At 42.6% G+C, this 19,444-nt stretch overlaps 1 non-coding gene across 1 annotated transcript; it reads left to right on the forward strand.

The window, feature by feature from the left end:
* Positions 1 to 14,418: 14,418 nt before the first annotated feature.
* Positions 14,419 to 14,491, forward strand: TRNAG-CCC (transfer RNA glycine (anticodon CCC)). Its single transcript has one exon. It is a non-coding gene; the product is annotated as a tRNA-Gly (tRNA).
* Positions 14,492 to 19,444: the final 4,953 nt, after the last annotated feature.

Here is a 19,444-nt window from a genome sequence, read left to right on the forward strand (position 1 = left end):
CTTTCCCATGAAGGTAACTTTGCAGATTGAAACCTCCCAGCTCTTGCTCTCTTTAGCCCAAATTTTGTAGCAGTCGAACCTAAATCCCTTGCATTCATTTATTCATTCATCAGTCAAAAAGTATTTATTGAATGCTAACACTCTGTCTGAAAACTGCCCTAGGTGATGGACGTGTATAGTTAAAAGACAATGCCTACCCTCAAAGAGATGGCAGTCTGCTGAGGAAGACAGATAAGCTATTACCACATTGGGTGATACCAGTGTGACAAGGGTAGCCCTGGGGGTGCTTCATGAACACAGAGAAGGGGGCTCATTCCTGCCAGGGCAGGAGGAAATAAGAAAGGTTTTCTTGGAGAACAGAAGCTGAGGAGTTTAGAGTAGCAAGATGTCTTAAGCATCCTGTAATTTAAACTCTCTACTATAGATTATGGGGGCTTCCCAGGTGGCTCAGTGGGTAAAGAATCCACCTGGAATACAGGAGACGAGGGTTTGATCTTTGGAGCGGGGCATGGCGACCCACTCCAGTATTCTTGCCTGAAGAATTCCATGGGCAGAGGAGCCTGGTGGGCTACAGTCCATGGTGTCACAAAGAGTCACTAAAGTAACTGAGCACACATGCATGCACTATAGACTATGGAAACTCCTTCTCCAAGATAGACAAGCAAAGTTTCATGCTGTTTCTGCTTCCCTGCCTCACAGATAAAGAGCTCGATGCTCTGGAGGTCAGTTCTTCCCACTGCTTGGTGGCTCTCATTGTGATTAAATTATTTCTGAGGATAAGCCCCCAAGTTTCTCCTTGTAACTCCATTTACCACCACCCCACCCCCTTTCACCCCAGAATGTAATTAATTACCTCTTTATTTTTTCTATGTCTCCATTTATCTTTGAAGACAGTTATTATCCCCATTTATCTCTTCAGATTTAAATATTCCACATTTCTTCCAGTGTTCTTCAAATGAGAGAATTTGCATAGTCACCATATTTAAAGTATGAACCTAGACCTGCTTGCAATTCTTCAGTTATGACTGAGACATGGTGTCTGTAGTAATTCAGTCTACAGTTGCATTTAATGTTTATTCCTTGATTGGAAGGCTCTCACTTTTCCTGTATCCCAAAAGCTTTTAGAACACAAACCTTTCTTATCCTGAAACTACCCCCAAATCCTTTTACTACACGTGCTTCTTAAAAATACCATCTTATTCCCAGGCACCTAGACCTGAAATCTTGAAGTCCTAAGTAGATATTTATTATTATACCTCACTTGGACTATTTAAATGGCTGCCAACTGGTTTTTCTGCTTTAAATCTCTCTCTAATCCATCCTTCAGCCTCCACCACAGTAATCTTCATAAGGAGGGCTCTGATCATGTCATTCCAAGCTGGTATTTTATACTGGATATCTTCTTAAACTTTCCCTCTACCTCTAATGTAAATTTTTAAATTTATTAACCAAAAAATATGTATATATTTTACTTCCCTCATTCTGTTCATAATCCTATTATACCATTTGTGTGATAGTTGTGCCATTACATTTACAACTTTGGTTAATACTCCAAGTTCATGTTATTACTCATATTCTGTATATTGATATAGAATTATTTAGGGCCTTAAATACTGATTTTTCTTCTCTTCTCTACTTTTCCTCCCATAACTGGGTACTTTTTCTAGTTTGATTTTTCTTCAAAGGCCACAACTATTGTTGTTTATAGTAACACTGAAGTTATATATCATAAAAGAAATATAGATAAAATGCTATGAGTGTTCCAGAGAGGAAGAGACTGCTTTCAGCATAGAGGCTGTGACTGACAGAAGTAGTTCCAGGAAAATCTTCATGGAAGAGGCAGAATTTGAATTGAGCCTTAAAGAAAGAATAGGCTAGAAGACTGAGATAAGAGGAAAGGATATTACTGGTGTTGGGATTTACAAAGGAGAATAAAGTGGGAGTGGGCAAAGGATTTTAATAGGTTCAATTGCCAAGACTATAAAGTGAATGAAAAAAGGGAGATAAGATCCTAAGAGAAAAAAAGGATCCTATCTTAGTGTACTTGAATGCCAAACGGAGGCATTTGATGCCATTGGAATGACAAATTTTCAGCTTAGAGTGATCAAAGCACCAAATTTTGGATTGCCTATCTCTTCAAAGTCAATAAAGATATACACTAGGTTTGGGTTTACACTGCCATTTGAATCAGTCGAAGTAAGTAGAGAGAGGCTGGTAGACCTGAGGACCCTTGCTGTACATCAGCATATATATAATACAGAAAGATGAGGACAGTGCCCACTTCACCAGCGTATGATGACTCCAGGCATAGGGCCCTTCATGCACCTCAGTATGGGACTGAAACAGTATGTTTTTCCCGGGAACAACTACAGAATTTATTTCCCAATTCCTAAGACTTCTGTTTTTAAAATAATTTTATTTATGTATTTGGCTGTGCTGGGTCTTCACTGCTGCAAGGGCTCTTCTGTAGCTGCAGCAAGCAGTGGCTATCCTCTAGTTGCAGCATGCAGGCTTCTCATTGTGCTGGCTTCTCTTGCGGAGCATGGGCTCTAGGCACATGGGCTTAAGTAGTTGCAGCTCCCAGGCTCTAGAGCACAGACATAACAGTGGTGGTGAAGGGGGTTGGTTGCTCCAAATGCAGAATATGGGATCTTTCTGGACTAGGGATCGAACCTGTGTCTCCTGCATTGGTAGGCATGTTCTTTACCACTGACCCACAAGGAAAGTCCCTCCTAAGATTTTTATGTACACTTGAGTTTCCTCCAAGTATACTTTCTGCATCCTCTTCTGAAAATCTCTAAGAGTTCACCCCCCAAAAGCAGGGCTTCTTACCTGTTGCAGAGCTCTACTGCTGCCAGATTATCCTCTTCCTCCCCTCTATTACATGCCTACATACCTCTTGGCAGTGACTTTGTGGCATTTCTATGTACGTAATACTTTTTTACATATGACTGACTTCTATGCATGGATATGAGTACCTCAACCTCTTTAAAAAGATAGAATACCTGTTTGCCCTAGAACATGGGTTCTTAACCTGAAGCTCATAGGACCAGACCCCACAAACACATATCCATAGTGTCTGTGCATAAAATTCTGGAGGTTCATGATCGGGGGGTAAAAATCACATCTTTAACTGTACTAATCTCTTATTTAAAGTTAGTATTTTCTTATGTCACAAAGGAACTTATCTGTGAGACAGAAAGACTCACAAACATAGAGGGTAGACTGTGGTTCAAGGGGAAGGGGATGGAGGAGGGATGAATTGGGAGTTGAGGATTAGTAGATGCAAACTATCATATATAGAATGATGGACAAGGTCTACTGTATAGCACAGGGAATGATATTCAATATCCTGTGATAAACCATAATGGAAAAGAAAATGAAAAAAAATACAGGTATAACTGAATCACTGTGCTATACAGCAGAAATTAATATAGCATTTTAAATCAACTATACATCAATAAATCACATTTTTTAAAAAGTTATGGGACTTCTGTAGTGGTCCAGAGGTTGAGACTCTGCATGCTCAATGCAGGGGACATGAGTTTGATCCTTGGTCCGAGAACTAATATCCTTCATGCACCATGGTGCAGCCAAAAAAAAAAAGAAAAAGAAAGAAATTTTTTTCCATTGTAAATACAGGCAAAAACCTATAGTATCTGAAATAATACCTATGATTTTTTTCTTAAATAGAGATCATGGATATTTTCATCATATTTCAGTTGTAGATACCTCAAAATATTGTTTAGCCCCATTGATAATTCAAAATTAAAGTCATTATTAGACTAGGAATTCCCTAGAGGTCTAGTGGTTAGGACTGTGCTTTCACTGCCATGAGTCCTGGTTCAATCCCTAATCTCTAGTTGGGGAACTAAGATCCTGCAAGCTGTGTGGCTCAGCCAAAAAAAAAAAAACCCACCTCATTATTAGTCTCACCGGTAGATCTTATTATTTAAGGCATAAATAAAGAAAGGCACAAATTACTCTGTCACAGCTTTGGGGTTCTTTCTAATTTTGATAACTGTATTTCAAAAAATTGGTTTCCTTTGTAATTTTGTTTTTTAATACATTCAAAAATATTATTCAGAGGAGTCTATAAGCATTGTGAGACTGCTAAAGGAGTCTAAAGTACAGAAAGAGATTAGGGTCCCTCCCTCAGAGGAAGACCCTGCTGCATTTAGAGTACGTATAATCAGTGAAGGAAGACACACTCACAGAGCCTTAGAGCAAGACTATTCTTCCAGCACCAGTAAAATGGCTAAGAGCATGGAGTGAACCTGAGAGTTAGGTTTCAAGTTCAAATTCTGTCACTTCCTGGGGCTGCGGCAACGGACATATCCTCTGAACTGTGTGGCTATGCCCTTATCTAAAATACAAGTTGTGAAATTTAAATGAAACTTTGTATGTAAGTGATTAGCACAATGTCTGGTACGTAATAAGCATCTAATATTAATAGATAAATAATACACATCATTAATAATGACAATAATAATATTACAGTGACTATGATTCTTCATGACTTCCCATCAGTTCTGTCGAGATATGTTTTTGTCTCAAAATATTCATCACTAAGAAATCCAGTTCAATTAAATCCAGTTGAATTACCAGTATTTATTAGGAAACTGTTGTGTGTGCTGTGCTCTATACTGAGCGCTGAGATTGTAAGATAGGTAAGGCCTGGCTCCCTGCCCTGTAGCTCATGGTCTAGCTGGAAAGACAGTCATGTAAACAAACAATTATGATAACTTGTAATAAGTGCTAAACATCAGCACTAGCAAAGTGCTGTGAGAATTTGGAAGACAGCGGGATTAGCCGGCCAAGGCAGGGGCAGCTGAGCTGGAAGGCCTCACAGAGATGGTGATATTTGAGCTCTCCGGAAGAATGAGTAATGGCTTAGCAGCCAGAAAGGATATGACATGAATCAAAGCACAAGTCGGAGAATTGCCAGAGAATGTCAAGAACAACAGTTTTGCTAGAATGTAGGGTATGGGGTGGGGAGTGAATTAAGATGAGCTAAAACGCCATTTAACACCTGGGCTAAGTCAAGTGTTGTAGAAACCAGCTACGCAAAATACAGTCCAGGACCAGCAGCAGCTGTATCACCTGGGAGATGACTAAAAATGCACATCTTCAGGCCTCACTCGCAGACCTACCAGATCAGAATCTGCCTTAAGGAAATCCCCAGGTGATTTGTATGCACATTAAAATCTGAAAAGCACTGTGGTAGAATCTTAAATGCTAAGCTTAGATGTTAAGGTTTCACCCCATGGCCTGTATGTGTTATAGATTTGGTTTCTAGAAAGTAAGTCTAATAGCAACATGAACAAACAGATCGGAAGGTGGGGAGCAGGAAGACTAGATAAGAGACCAAAGTAAGGGCTCTGTTGAGGTAGAGAGGGCACAGAGCTGACAGATAAATGCCCTCTGGTCTTGCCTGTAGTTGTATGAGTCGTCATTACGTAGGAACAATTTCTTTGTATTAAGTACCTGCCATATTCCAAGCCCTGGGCTAGGTACTGAAGGGATGAAAATAAGCTTAAAGTGAAATCCTCTGAAATTTTTATCCTACATAGTGAGATGACAGAGACACATGAAAAGTTAACAACAACAAAAAGGATGTGGGTGGGTGTGTGTCTGTGTTACACATATTTATACACATACCTATATATGAATGTGATCTCCTTTCTTCAGGAATTTCTTCGCTGGAGTCAACCATAAAAAAGGCATCGTGAACACAGAAGAAATAAAGACTTGCACAGTAAATTAAGGAATGCAGTGAACATATAATCCCATGGTGTTGTTAAAGAATATATGAACATGTGTGTAGAAAACCATTGGGAAACTTGATATGAATATTACATTTCACTTTTATATAACAACGCATTAGGAGCTTGTTGGGAGCACCAGCTGTTGATGAGGTTCAGGAACGTCACTGCAGATCCCACCATTCTGAGAAAAATTTGGGAATAGTCTGGGCACTCCCTCTTAGAAAGGGCCATGAACCTAGACATACTGTAGACAAAGCTTTCTAATGACCGTGGCATGTCTGATTTTTAAGACATATATATTTACTTTATTTTTCCTTACTAGGATTATTACTATACTATGAAAAGTAAAACAAAAACAAGCAAAAAAAAGAATGCTGGTATTATTTCTCTCACAATCAACTAGTTTCTAAGTTTTTAGCAGGGAAGACTTTGGCACTTACCTGGCATATAACTCACTACTTACAGTACCACATTTCCTTCAGGTTTTAAGTTTTAAAAGATCACCACAGAGATCAAGTATATCCAATACTTTACCAAGTCAGTTCGCTTCCGATGAATCAAGGACCTAACAGTGACCACTGAGGTTTAAATTGCAATCTAACAACAGTACTTTTTTCCAATTAACTTTTTCTAAATAGAATAATGCTGTTCACTGTTCTGCTCCTGTCCCTACCTTCCCTGTCTTGGAACCAGGAGAAATGCCGGCCATCCTCTGGTCCCGACAAAGACCGAGGACAGAGGAGGTGAGCCGTGGATGGATTGCCAATTTCATGCTAGCTGTAAAAAGGGAAATACTAAAGCCACAGCAGTCTTTTTGAGAGCCCATTGATGCCAGGCACCACGAGAAGGAAATGTGCATTGGCAGCTTTTGTTATTTTTTAACTTGACCCTGACAATACCTGCTGTGCTACCTGTGCTTTCTGCCAAAGGAGTGTCAGATGCGGGAGGAAGTTTGCACACCTGGTGAATTCAACCTCACAATGCCTCTTATAGGGAGGAAAGAGAGAAAGGCAACTACAGAAAAGAACACAGCCAAGAAACAGAACCTGGGGAGGAGGAGGAAGAGTAATGAAACAAACAATTTGGTGGAATTCTTGTGTGACATTTTCTGAGATCATGTTACACTCCAGCGACAGCAATAATTAAGTATTATGGCAGCACCAGAGTGTGAGAATACGGCACTCCGGATTTGGATTTTTGTACCTGGAACTCAAAAGGAAATTCTGCACCAGCCACTGTGTCTCTGATTTTGATGCCCTGTTTGACTGGGCTGTTCCTCTGTAGAGTTCCCAACCACATATAATTAAACATCATGTGGTTTATTAACGGACTGTCCTTTCCACAAAGGCCTTTTTTGAAATTTACAATCAGTACATCTGTAGAAAATACAAAGTAATTGCCTTTGCCTATTCCAGTGATACTGTGACCATTTCTTTAACAGCCCTGTTGGTTTGATTGAGGCAATCGGAGGGGCTGAGGGAGAGGTTAGTTTCAAAGATGGTCAAGCCAAAGCCAAGCTTGTTAGCAGTAACTGTCACACAACAAGGCCAGGACACAGGACATCATATACAGCTTCAACAGCCACAGACCTGGGGACCCACGTATGTCCTAAGGAGCAGCTTAAGTGCTCCAACCTCCCTCCACATGCTCAAGTCACCCTGAGGGACTTGAGAATGGAGCATACAGACTATACTGCTGTTCACTGGAACATCTAAATTCTATTTGAGTATGTTTAGCGGGAAGGAAATGGCAACCCACTCCAGCGTTTTTGCCTGGAGAATCCCAGGGATGGGGGAGCTTGGTGGGCTGCCGTCTATGGGGTCGCACAGAGTCGGACACGACTGAAGTGACTTAGCAGCAGCAGCAGCGGGAAGGAGTGGGGAAAGTACTTTCATTCTTGAAAGTTATTAAACTAACAATGTCACTTAGAAGTTTCCACACTTTTTTTTTGGCTGTGCTGGGTCTTCCTCATGGCATAGTCTTCTCCAGTTGCGGTGTGCAGGCTCCCTAGTTATGATGTGCGGGTTCAGTTGCCCTGTGGCATGTGGGATCTTAGTTCCCTGACCAGGGATTGACCACGTCCCCTGCATTGGAAGGCGAATTCTTCACCACCGGACCACCAGAGAAGTCCGTCCATACATCTTTAAACCCAGCAGTGTTTCCCCTTTAACTCTGAAGCTTCTGTCTCCTGTAATGACCACCTATAAATGTGTTCTCTCATAAACACGAATGTGAGCTCCACAGGAGCCGAAACCTTGTGTTTCAAACCTAGGAGAATGTCTAATAAAAAGAAGACTCTCAAATATTCACTGAATGAATACATACATCTTTATAATGGTCCCAGTTTTCTTAAATCCTAATGAAATTTTAAGCAGAAACTTAATTTTACATCAATTTGACATCTGAGAATCCTTTCCTATGGCCATTCTAACATCCATTTTAATGTCTCTGAAACCAGAAAAACATTATGATTTTATTTGTCATGTAATTTGTTAATAATGCAGTTAGTGCTGTTTGGCGAAATTTAGAGCAAGCATGAGAAATGACAATGAGCTTGGTTATTCTTTGAAATTCCCGAAGAGGTCATAGTTGAAATGTCTTCAAGGCAAATGCTGACTCAGTAAATAATTACATTTCCTTGTAGAACAAATGCAAATCTAAATTAACCTACAAAAATCTCTTTGGCAGTAATAATATTAGTATTAGAACTGTCAAAAGAACTGAAAAAAATACATTTGGTGTTAAATAAGCATATAGTTGGATACATCGTAGAGGGAAACTCATAGAACCTAATAGGTCATTTGGCAGCAACTCCAGCCCTCTACTAGTGCTGGACAGTTCCTGAGATTTAAGTCCAAGAAGTTCTTCCTTCTCTAGCTTTAAATGTTCTAAACTGAAGATGGTGCCATTTCCCTGGAAGAACTTTCCCATAGCTTGGGAAAGTTTCCCATCACTGACAGATTTCCTGTTTCCATCAATTTACTCCAAATTAGCCTGCTGGACGATTCTTCTGCCTGTCTGATGGGTGATACCTTTTCAGGCACTTGCAGGCAGTTGTCAGGTCTTTGTTCCACTGTAAGACATCACAAAGGTCTTGCCTCCTTATCCATGCTCTCAGAGACACGTTTTCATTTTGCAACCTTAAACAAATTGCTTGCGTGGTGTGTGCTGAAGCACTGTGAAAGCTGATGACTAAAATTTCACTCTTTGCAAATATGGTCCATTTTGCCTATTCAGGCTTTCTTGAGACATCAGTCCCTCTAGCCACTTACTCATTTTACCTGCAATTCCTTAGAGAGCTGAATTGCCATCTTCAGTAAATTCATTTGAACAAATTTCATTACCCTGTTCTCTTCTCCTTCTGCCATCATCCATACTAGTTGATTTGCATAAAGTCTTTTTATTCTCAATTTTTCTCTTACTTCTGTTTTTAAACCAAGAGCCCAATTTACAAGGTCTTTATTACTTCATTACTAAATTACTTCACCTCACTCTTTCTGTTCAATGCCAATTGATAAGGCAGGAAACGTGAAATGCAATGACAGCCCTATTTAAGCCACATCTAAAAGAAAATTAAAAGTATACGTTGACAGTGTTTTCAGAGATGGGGAGGAGGTAATAAACATTGCCCACAGAATGAACTAACCTACATTACATGCGAATAAAGAGGCCAGTATCATTCTTAACTAAAGCAAGAACAGTTTGTTGTTCAGAGTGCTTGGAGCCAGGAAAAAACCACTTGCAGTGATGAACAAAGACTTTAACTCTTATATGGAGAGGACCAGAGGTATGATTTTAAGATAGTAGGGTTGAAAATTCCCTGGCAGTCCAGTGGTTAGGACTCCATGTTTCTACTACAGGGGGCATGGGTTCAATCCCTAATAGGGGAACTAAGATCCTGCATGCTGAGCCACCAAATACATTGTCTCATTACCCCTTGATCCCCTTGTAAAATCCCTTCGTTCTTACTTCCTTCTTTCCAAACATATTTGCAGAGTTCAAAATCCTTATGGTTTCTACCAATGCTGAACAAAAAAAATATAGACTCTTCATGATAAATGCAAACAGAATACAAAATAATTTAATCTATGAAGTTACATAAAACATATAGTTTGACACATATTATACACTATTATATACTCACTGCTCTTGCATTCTTCATGTTACATCTGTGATCCTGTCCTTTTAACAGGATGAATACAGTCAATCCTGTACAGTACATTTAAAGGATGAGTACAGTACATCCTTTTAACAGGATGGCGTCTCTGACTAAACTCTGCTGGCCAGTGACTGACTACAATGACAATGACAATAATGGTGACAATAATAACAAAGAGCATGGACTGAGCACTTATTGAGCTAAGTGCTTCAATGGCCATAGCAACTGGGAAAATATAAACTATTATTTTTCCTGTTTTACAGATGAGGACACTAGGGCGCAGAGGGGTTAAATTATCTTCATAAGGACAAATATCTACAAATACCATCATAGAGGAGCTTGAATTCAAACCCAAACAATTCAACTCTAAAGCCTAAATGCTTCACTGCTATCCTTAACTGCTCCTCTGGCGAAGCTAGGGGCAAATTTCTCAAATAATGAAAAGCACATACTAACTTACGTTTTCTAAGGCACCTGGAAGTTATATCTCCTTATTAAATAATGTTGTATGAGGTTTTCCACAATGTTAAGAGAGCTAGTGAAGTGAAGTTGCTCAGTCGTGTCCGACTCTTTGCAACCCCATGGACTGTAGCCTACCAGGCTCCTCTGTCCATGGGATTTTCCAGGCAATAGTACTGGAGTGGATTGCCATTTCCCAATAGTACTGGAGTGGATTGCCATTTCCTTCTCCAGGGGAATCTTCCCAACCCAGGGATTGAACCCAGGTCTCCCACATTGTAGACAGACGCTTTACCACCTGAGCCACGAGGGAAGTTCTTAAAGAGAGCTAGAAATATAGGCAAAAACCACGATGTAATTTGTATATGAAGTTGGGATAAAATTAAGCAAAGCTCAGAAAAAGCTAAAAGTATTCAGACAAGATGAGCACGTCCACACAGGAAGTTATAGACATTCCTTAGCACCAAATCCACTCAAGTTATCAATGGACAACATGGATGTAAAAGTTCAAGGCCTACAATAAAAACTGGTAAATTTGCCACTTTGGATAGATCTTTCAAAGGCTGAGTAAATCACCCAGTCCAACGCTCTGCTTATTGATTTAAGACATACGCAAATGTCCCATTAAAATTAGGGAGACTGATTCCCTCTTCACCATCATCATCTTGAAGAAGTGGCAGCATTAAGCAAGAGAACAAAAGCCTAGACTCTCCCTCTTTAAGGTTTTCGACTCTATCCAGACCCCTTCATGGAGCAGACAAATACTTAAGAAAAATAGTCCTGAAATTGTAAGCCCTTGCAAATACTCTGAACATGAGTTTGACTCTTGTCTGACCAGGCAAATGTTGTTACTCTCTTTATGCTTTCTGAACATTATATCGTTAAGACACTAGAGCTGAGGCCAATCTTAAGCAGTAACAACCCTTCATTTTTTAATCTTCTGTCTTATTTCCCCAAAATCAATTAGACAACTGCCCAATATTAGAAAATGCACCACTTTAGCCATCAGTGACTGGTGGTCCAGCGGTTAAGGATCCAGCTTGCAATGCAAGGGACACCGTTTGATCCCTGGTTTGGGAAGATCCCATATGCCACGGAGCAACTAAGCCCGTGCACCAAAACCACTGAGCCCACATGCTGCAACTGCTGAAGGCTGTGTACCCTAGACCCTGGGCTCTACAACAAGAGAAGCCATGGCAATGAGAAGACTGCACACCGCAGTGAGGACTAGCGCCTGCTCGCCACAGCTAGAGAAAGCCCACGTACAGCAACACTCACCACAGCCAATACATAAATCTTTCTAAGGGGTGTCCCTTTACCAAATGTATACAATGCACTCATCCTCTGATTAGCATTTATAGCTTAGGTTTATTTAGTGTATCATTTTGAGGAGAAGTTACCAAACAACACAATAGGGTTTGCAAATACCAGTTAATTAAAAAGATAGGGCAGCAAACAAATAGTGTAGGAATGAAGTTATGGAACAATATAGCGAGATGCTTCTGGGACACTGTTTGCTGATAACTGAAGTTCTGCATAAATCAAGCTGATCTTTGATCCTGTCCAAAGGAACTTCTTGCTAAAAATACCTAAAACAATTTGGTTTTACTTTTACCATCAATGATCCAATGATCCAACTTCCAATACTTGGACCTTAAAAAACATATTATTACAATAGCTGCAGTATTTTTGAAACCTCTCCATTTTTTAAAAAAAATCTGTCAATTCTCTCTAGAGCCATCTAACAAAATCAAAATCAAACAGAATCATTACAATTAGTATATTAGAGTAGCAGGGGGCAGAATAATTCCACAAAGTAGTAATGGCAGGTTTTTATGACTTCAGCTAGAGCTGAGTACACTGGAACATGAGGCTCCTACTCTTCCCTCTACACTTTCGGAAGTTTAAATAGTAGTAGTTTTATTTTCCCTGCAGGTCATTTAGCCAACCCTCTCTGGGCATCAACACACAGGACAGCTTTTGTTTTCAGTACACCCCTTTCCTTTATTCTCCACGGCTGCCTACTTCCACTCTCCTTTCTAGCCCTGAACTGATACCAGGTTAATATATGGTGATCTGAACTGACCATATTAGAGACGGCAAAATAAACGCCATTTTCAAAACAAGGAAACCAATTCTACATACAGCATTGCCTTTTGTTTAAAGTGCATATTCCCTCTATTGTTTGGCAAAAACATTCATTTCCAGAGGCTTTCTCTAGTCATAGTTACAGCAGTGTTGTTCAAAGTTTATTGGGCTGGGAACACACAAGGTTACCTTTTCAACCTTTCTAATTTTTATTGGATTCTAAGCTCCTACATCTTGGCCCTCGGGCATTTTCATTGATAAAGCCCTCCTACCTTCTAGTCCAACAAAGACCAAAGACTTTGGATATGAATTTTTTAAAGTAACCACTGGAGAAGAGGCTTCAATTGTATTGGCCCAACTGGCAATCTGTGGAAGGCCACACGAATTGCTCAGAGATAACGCCCTGCCTTTCACCTCGCGGTCACCAGTTTGAGTCAAGCAGAGATTAACGGTGTCCAACGGTTGTTATCATCTGGTGATGGCTTGGGAGCTGATATGAAACAAATTGCTAGTATCTTGTGTCTACTTGCCTGAGGTCGCCCGGTTCAGGCTATTTGATGGACCAGATCCAAATCTTAGCTGCAATGGTTCCTCTAAATGGAAGCCTCTGTGTAAAGATCAAATGCTAAATAAACCGTAGATTATACTTCTTCTTGCATTAATGGAAGATATCCTCTCAGACAAAGTTTGAAGTAAGCTGGGGAGTTCTAAGTGGGGAAAGTGGGCAATATCTGCTATTCCAGAAGAAAGGCCTTTAAGTATTTAATTTAAATTCTATCCTGGGTCCCCTAGAGGTGATTATACCATCTGATCTTGAATTCCTCTCCTGGATAGTATAGTCATGCCCTCCTTCTGACTCAGTCAGAAGGTCCTACACCTCCCTTATCTATTGTGTTGTCCATGTTTGACAGTTGTCAAGCTTGAAAATGAAAAACTTTTCAACAGAAAAATATGGGAACCTGGGCATAGTTGGAATATGCACACACATTTAAGTATTTGCAGAGAGATGGGCATGAGTTTGAGCAAGCTCCGGGAGTTGGTGATGGACCAAGAAGCTTGGCGTGCTGCAATCCATGGGGTCACAAAAGTCAGACACGACTGAGCAACTGAACTGGCTGACTGAGAGAGAGAAAGACAAAGAACAAAGCCACATTAAATTTCCTGAAATATTTAATCAGAGTCAGAAAATATCTTATTATTGTTGATTATTTTGATTAAAAAGTCTTTTGGATCTGAATCATTAAAATATTTGCTTCAATTTTCTACTTGACATTTCATGCAAAATACTATTAGAATAAATCTTGGCTACTTCATTCATTAATTTAATGTGTTATACCTAAACAGACACATGAACAATAATTCAAACTGGGCCTAACTAGGTAGAATTTAGAAATAAAGGGACTTTTAAGATTATTTTGTTTAAAGAAAATTAAAGGTTTCTGAAAGTTAAGGGTAGAGTCAAATTTTACAGGACTGTCACCTTTTTTGTTACCAAGTTTACCCTTCATTCACAACCTATAAAAACCAATGGCTCTTAATTTGGAGTTTTTACAAACCCTTTTGTGCTTCCCAGTTGACTCAGTGGTAAAGAGTCCACCTGTCAAGCAAGAGACATAGTCTCCATTCGTGGGTTGGAGGAAGTCAACCCACTCCAGTATTCTTGCCTGGGAAATCCCAAGGATAGAAGAGCCTGATGGGCTACAGTCCACAGGCTCACAAAAGAGCTGAAAGTACGACTTAACAACTAAACAACAACAAACCCTTCTATGAATCTGGTGAAAGCTATAGATCTTCTGTCCAGGAATTAAAAAAAAAAAAAAAATACAGTTACACAAACCAAAGAAATTTTTGTACAATTGAGTTAACATCCTCTAAAATCTATTCACAAACAACCATTCCCAAAAGGATACCTGAAGCACAGGGGTAAGAATTTCGGAAGGGACTTTCCTGGTGGTCCAGTGGCTAAGACTCTGTGTTCCCAATGCAGGGGGCCCAGGTTCGATCCCTGGTCAGGGAATTACATCCCACATGCTGCAACTAAGACCTGGTCCAGCCAAATAAATAAATATTTTTTAAAAAGAATTTCTGAAAAAGATATCATCTCAGGCAACTTCAAGTAAGAGTACATACTTTGCATCTTTATCAATACATATGAAGAAAAGCAAAATAAAAAAGAGAGAGAGAGAAAGAAAGCAATGTGCTCTCTTAAAATGGGCAGAAATCAAGATTATTGGTTTAATCAGGCCAATTATTTGTCCTTGAAAATGGTGAATACATGTTTGTATCAAAATGGTGAATACATGTTTGTACCAAGTTTTCTCAATCTCAAAATTAGAGAGCTTTAGAGTATGTCCAATTTTAAGACCAAACAAGGCCATGATTTTGCTAAAAGTTAATTATCAAACAGATTGAGTCTTTGTTAGCCTTCTAAAACTTGAAGTGGCCAACTCAGACTAAAATTTAAAACTGTTGTTGTTGTTCAGTCACTAGGTCCTGTCTGACTCTTGCAACCCCATGAACTGTAGCTGGCCAAGCTCCCCTGTCCATGGGTTTTTCCAGAAAAGAATACTGGAGTGGGTTGCCATTTCCTTCCCCCAAATTAAAAATAGAATCCACTTAATCAGCAAGATCTACTGAAAAATAAATTTAAATTAGAGACTTGGATTAATTTAAAATTCTAAAATGTGATTCTTATTTCCAAAATAACCTAATTTCACTTTAGACATATATGTAATACACATGTATATATGTGTAATTTCTATATTACACATATAAATATATATAAGTGCCCCAAATATCTGCCTACCATTTAAAAAAAAAAAAAATCCTTACCACTTCCACAGCAGTAAAAATGGCTGAAATTCCTAACCAAACATAACTCAAAAGTTATAAAATTTTTTAGATTAGTGGCCAAGAAGGACTCGGGGGAGTCCTTTACATGTGCATCCTTGGTCTTCACAACTATCTCAAAATTCATTTTAGGTGATTTTGTCAGTCAGTCGTCAAAACGTACCATAGTGCCCTAGCACGAGTGGCCACTCCACTCACCAGCTGGCAAGGCCGTAAGTTGGAACCGGAAGCCGCTGCCAGCCGGCTGCCCAAGCTCTCGGGGCTCGGGTGGGTGCACTTGCTTGGGGACCCGGGATGGTGCCGGCTATACCTCGTGGCCCTGCACACTCGGTTCCCGGCTCCTAGCTCAGGCCCGGCGCGGTAGACAGGGGTTATGCCAGGTCGCGAGCTCTAAGGACAAGCCTGTTTCAGTTCTTGCATCTTTCACCACAAGAAGCTTGAGAGAGGAAGTTTGGACTTCGGAGCCAGCCCAGCGTGGGGCTGCGGTCAAGGCACGAGGTGAGAAGAGCGCCCACGACATAAGGACGGCGAGGGGCTGGGGTGGGGGTGGGGGGCAATGATTTTGATGGGTCAACGGCGACGTGGGCGCCAAGAGACTTCTGCTGCCATTTGTGCGCGATGCGCCCTTGACTGAGGGGACTCTCCCGGCGTCCTTACATCACACCCCCATCAGATCCTCGTGAAGACCATGGATGCGGTTGGAGAAAGAAGAGCACGCGGATCGCAGGCTCCTGGGTCTTCCCCGCTTCCGCAAGGAGGCACAATGCTCTGCGGACCAAGCCTCGCCTCTGCCAGGTGGGTGTGACCCACAGTCTACCACTCCGCAGGGGATACGGCGGCACCACGTGTGATCTGGAGCATGGCTGGGGCGCTGTGGGTTCGAGGCCCACTTCCTGGGCTGGTGCCCGTCGGCTGCATGGGTTGCGGGGGCCGGGGGGTCGTGATCTTGATATCCCAGGCAGCTTGATCTGTAGGCTACCTCTCAGCCACTCTAGTAACTCCTGGCCTCCCCTGGTACTCTCTCCGGCCTCGCCAAATGACCTTAGCCTGGGGACGGTGCGCGGGGAGGGGAAGCCCCTGGGGCAATGCCCGGGTGTTGCAATGCCCGAAGGCCCTGCTTTTTTGGGGTCTTCCGCTTAGTTTGCGGGGTGAAAGGTGGGGCTGGAGAATGGGAACGCAATGCACTTGCCACTTGTTTTCGTTGAAACCCGGGAACCCCCTCCCTCCCTGGCGCCGCGGCCGCTGCCAGGGCGTCCTTAGAGCAGTCGGCTGCTCGCGTCCTGGCCGGAAAGCTTCCCCGCGGTCTGCAGAAGAGGGGAGCTCCGCGAGTGTTCGGGACGCCGCAGGCCTTGTCGGAGCTAGCCAGGCAGCCTCTTCACAAGCTCTGTTCTGAGGCGGCTCTAAGAGTCCCGCGGAGGAAGCCCCAGATTTAGGGCAAACCCAAATCTCAGGCAAGGCCCTCGATCTGCCCCGGCCACAGCTTTTCGGCCTTCGCTCCCTTAATAGCCGGGATGGGAGGGGCGGTGGCTGGGACCCGCCCCTCTTAACTTCTGAGGTTGACCTAAAGCCTCCAGGTAAGTTTTCCCCTCTGGTTTCCAGAGCTCTATGCGGTAGTTAAATACGGTTAAATGAAGAACACAGAAGTCTCCCTCTCGGCTCTGCGGAAGAACGCTTCTTAAGAGCATCGCTGCTAAGAAGACGTTTGGCTGTAAGCTGATAATCAGGTAGCTGTGGTCGGACATCCACTCCAGAACCTCGCTGCTGAGGGGCCATGTTATCACACACGACGTCCATTAGGCCCAGTAATCCTCTATCAACGCATTTTAGAGCCATTTGAATGTTAAGGCGATTTTTATTAATGGCCCAGGAGCCTAAAATGTGACTATTGGCTCTAGGAACAGATTTTAACAACTGGAGGCTGCTATGAGTGATTTTCAGAGTAGCTTGAGGCCTCTGGAGATTCCAGTTGAGAGGTTGGAGGCAGGGCCTAAGGGGGAGACTTCACTCCACCCAATCACTGTCTCTATGGGACATTTTCTGGCCTTTAACTCGGGGACCAGGGTTGGAGGGTGAACAGACCCGCGGGGTGCAGAGTCTACTGCTTCTGTGGGATTTGCTGGTCCCATCATGGGCAGTTCAAAGGGGAAAAACAAAAAGGCAATAGTATAGGTGCTAAACACTCTCATCTTATTTTTCAAGTCTTCTGCAGGAAAGGTTTTCTAGTAATGTCAAGGAGGTTAACAAGCCTATTTTTAGCCAAAAGGCCACATTCCCACTCCTAAGTAGGCAAACTAAGTCTAGGACACTGGAGAGGTGGACAGAGGATTCCACTTGATTCTGGGATAGCTTTTTTCCCCCCTTGTGGTGCTGAAACAGAAGTGAATTCAAACTTTGGCCACTTAGTATTATATTTGCTATGGCATTCTTTTTCCCCCCTTTGTTGTTTTCCTTCCACTGAGAATTGAAGGTAAAGGATGGGGAAGATTAAGGAATAAAAGAGAGTCACAGACCTCATGCACTTCAACTTTCCCTCTAGGAGAAAAACAAAATTCGAAGCTGACCCTCCCCCTAGTGATAGCCTGGCCTCTCTGGCACCTGCAGTTATCTTTGACCAAATGGGTTGGACCTGGTAGGGCTCCTTTATTTGAACTTACTTATTGTTTGTTTGCAGTCAACAGTGGGTTGGTTTTTAAATATAAAGCACACTGCTTGCAAGAGAGGAAATCTGGCTAATTCTCTTTAGAACTGGGGGCACCTCCCTGGCTTGTGGGGACCACTGCATAGGGGAAGCCCTTTTAAATGCATGCTTGCTTCCTTCTCCTCTCCAGCCATTTCCCCATACAAAAGCTTCCTCTAGCCCTGTGATGGGTTCCGTTTCCTTCGAACTGCTTCCACCAGAAAAACTGCCCTTTACAGTGTCGAAATTTCATTTTAATCAGGTTAAAACCGAAAACCCACTTATTATTTTAAGGCCTCGTGTTGCTATTAACAGGCAGTTTAGAAGAGATGCTTCAAGCAATGGTATACAATGTGTCTCAATGCACCAGGAGCACTATGGTTTCACATGTAGTGTTAATTCTGTCCGAGACAAATCCCATAATCTGTGCCGTTTCAGAGCCTAATACGGAAAAACATCGGGATGGGTTTTGTTTGGGGTTTTGCTTTCTCCATCCCAGGGGAACGTCCCAGGGGCTCCCCGTCTTTTATATCATGCTAACCTAAGGGCGCAAATGGGGCAACTGGAGGAATCAGGTTTTATCAGGGCACGCTGCGCTGACAGGGTTCTGGCCGTTGAAGAGAAGAAAAAGAAGTGTTCAAGACTGGTCGCAGATCTGGGCATGCAGATGCGTGACGGGGGGCGTGGACCCTTTGTGGTACCAGACAGCTGTTCTACGTAAAGGTTTTGGAGGAAGGCGTGAAGCAAGCCGGGGTCAGGGCTGAAACTGACCCTGCATCTCCGCATTTTAGTGATTTTCTAAGACTTCAGCTTCCGTTTGTGTGGGATGCGCCTGTCTCCGGCCGGATTCCTTTGTGTTTCTCCTTTGCATGATTAAAACACGCCTCTGTACGCAATAAATCACCACCTCACACTGGAACGCCTGGTTTTGGGTTACAGCTTTGTCCGGGTAACAACAGTGAGGTTTTCAAGCGGGTGTTAGACGCGGGTTCAAACCTGCGGTGCGCGCGCCGGGGCCGATCGCCCGAGCGCCGGCTTCTGGTTAAGTGGAGGCGGGAGCAGCTCTGCGGCCCTGCGCTGCAGGTAACCGGAACGGGCCACCCGGAGCTGTCTGGGACGCCAGAGGCAAGGTTTTCTTCTCCCAGAACTGGCCTCCGGCCTTAAGGGCAGTTGAGTGCTGCGCCGGGTCTAAAAACGAAGTCAGGATATCTGGTTTAAAGAGGAAATCTAGAGACGTCGGAGAAAAGGGTTGCGCCAAGGGTAACCGTGAGTCCCACAGGCTTCCCCCTGAAAGGCTCAGCTCAGAGCCGAGGAGCCCCAGGCAGGGCAGAACTCACCCAGACCCACTAGCCCAAGCCCCAAACTTTCCTGGAGGATCCCTGGGGCCCCAGGCAGGCTCAGCTGGACCCCACCTCGGCGCCACGTCTGCTCAGGACACCCGAG

The sequence above is a fragment of the Bos taurus genome, chromosome 10 (assembly GCF_002263795.3).
Source record: "Bos taurus isolate L1 Dominette 01449 registration number 42190680 breed Hereford chromosome 10, ARS-UCD2.0, whole genome shotgun sequence".
Lineage (NCBI taxonomy): Eukaryota > Metazoa > Chordata > Mammalia > Artiodactyla > Bovidae > Bos > Bos taurus.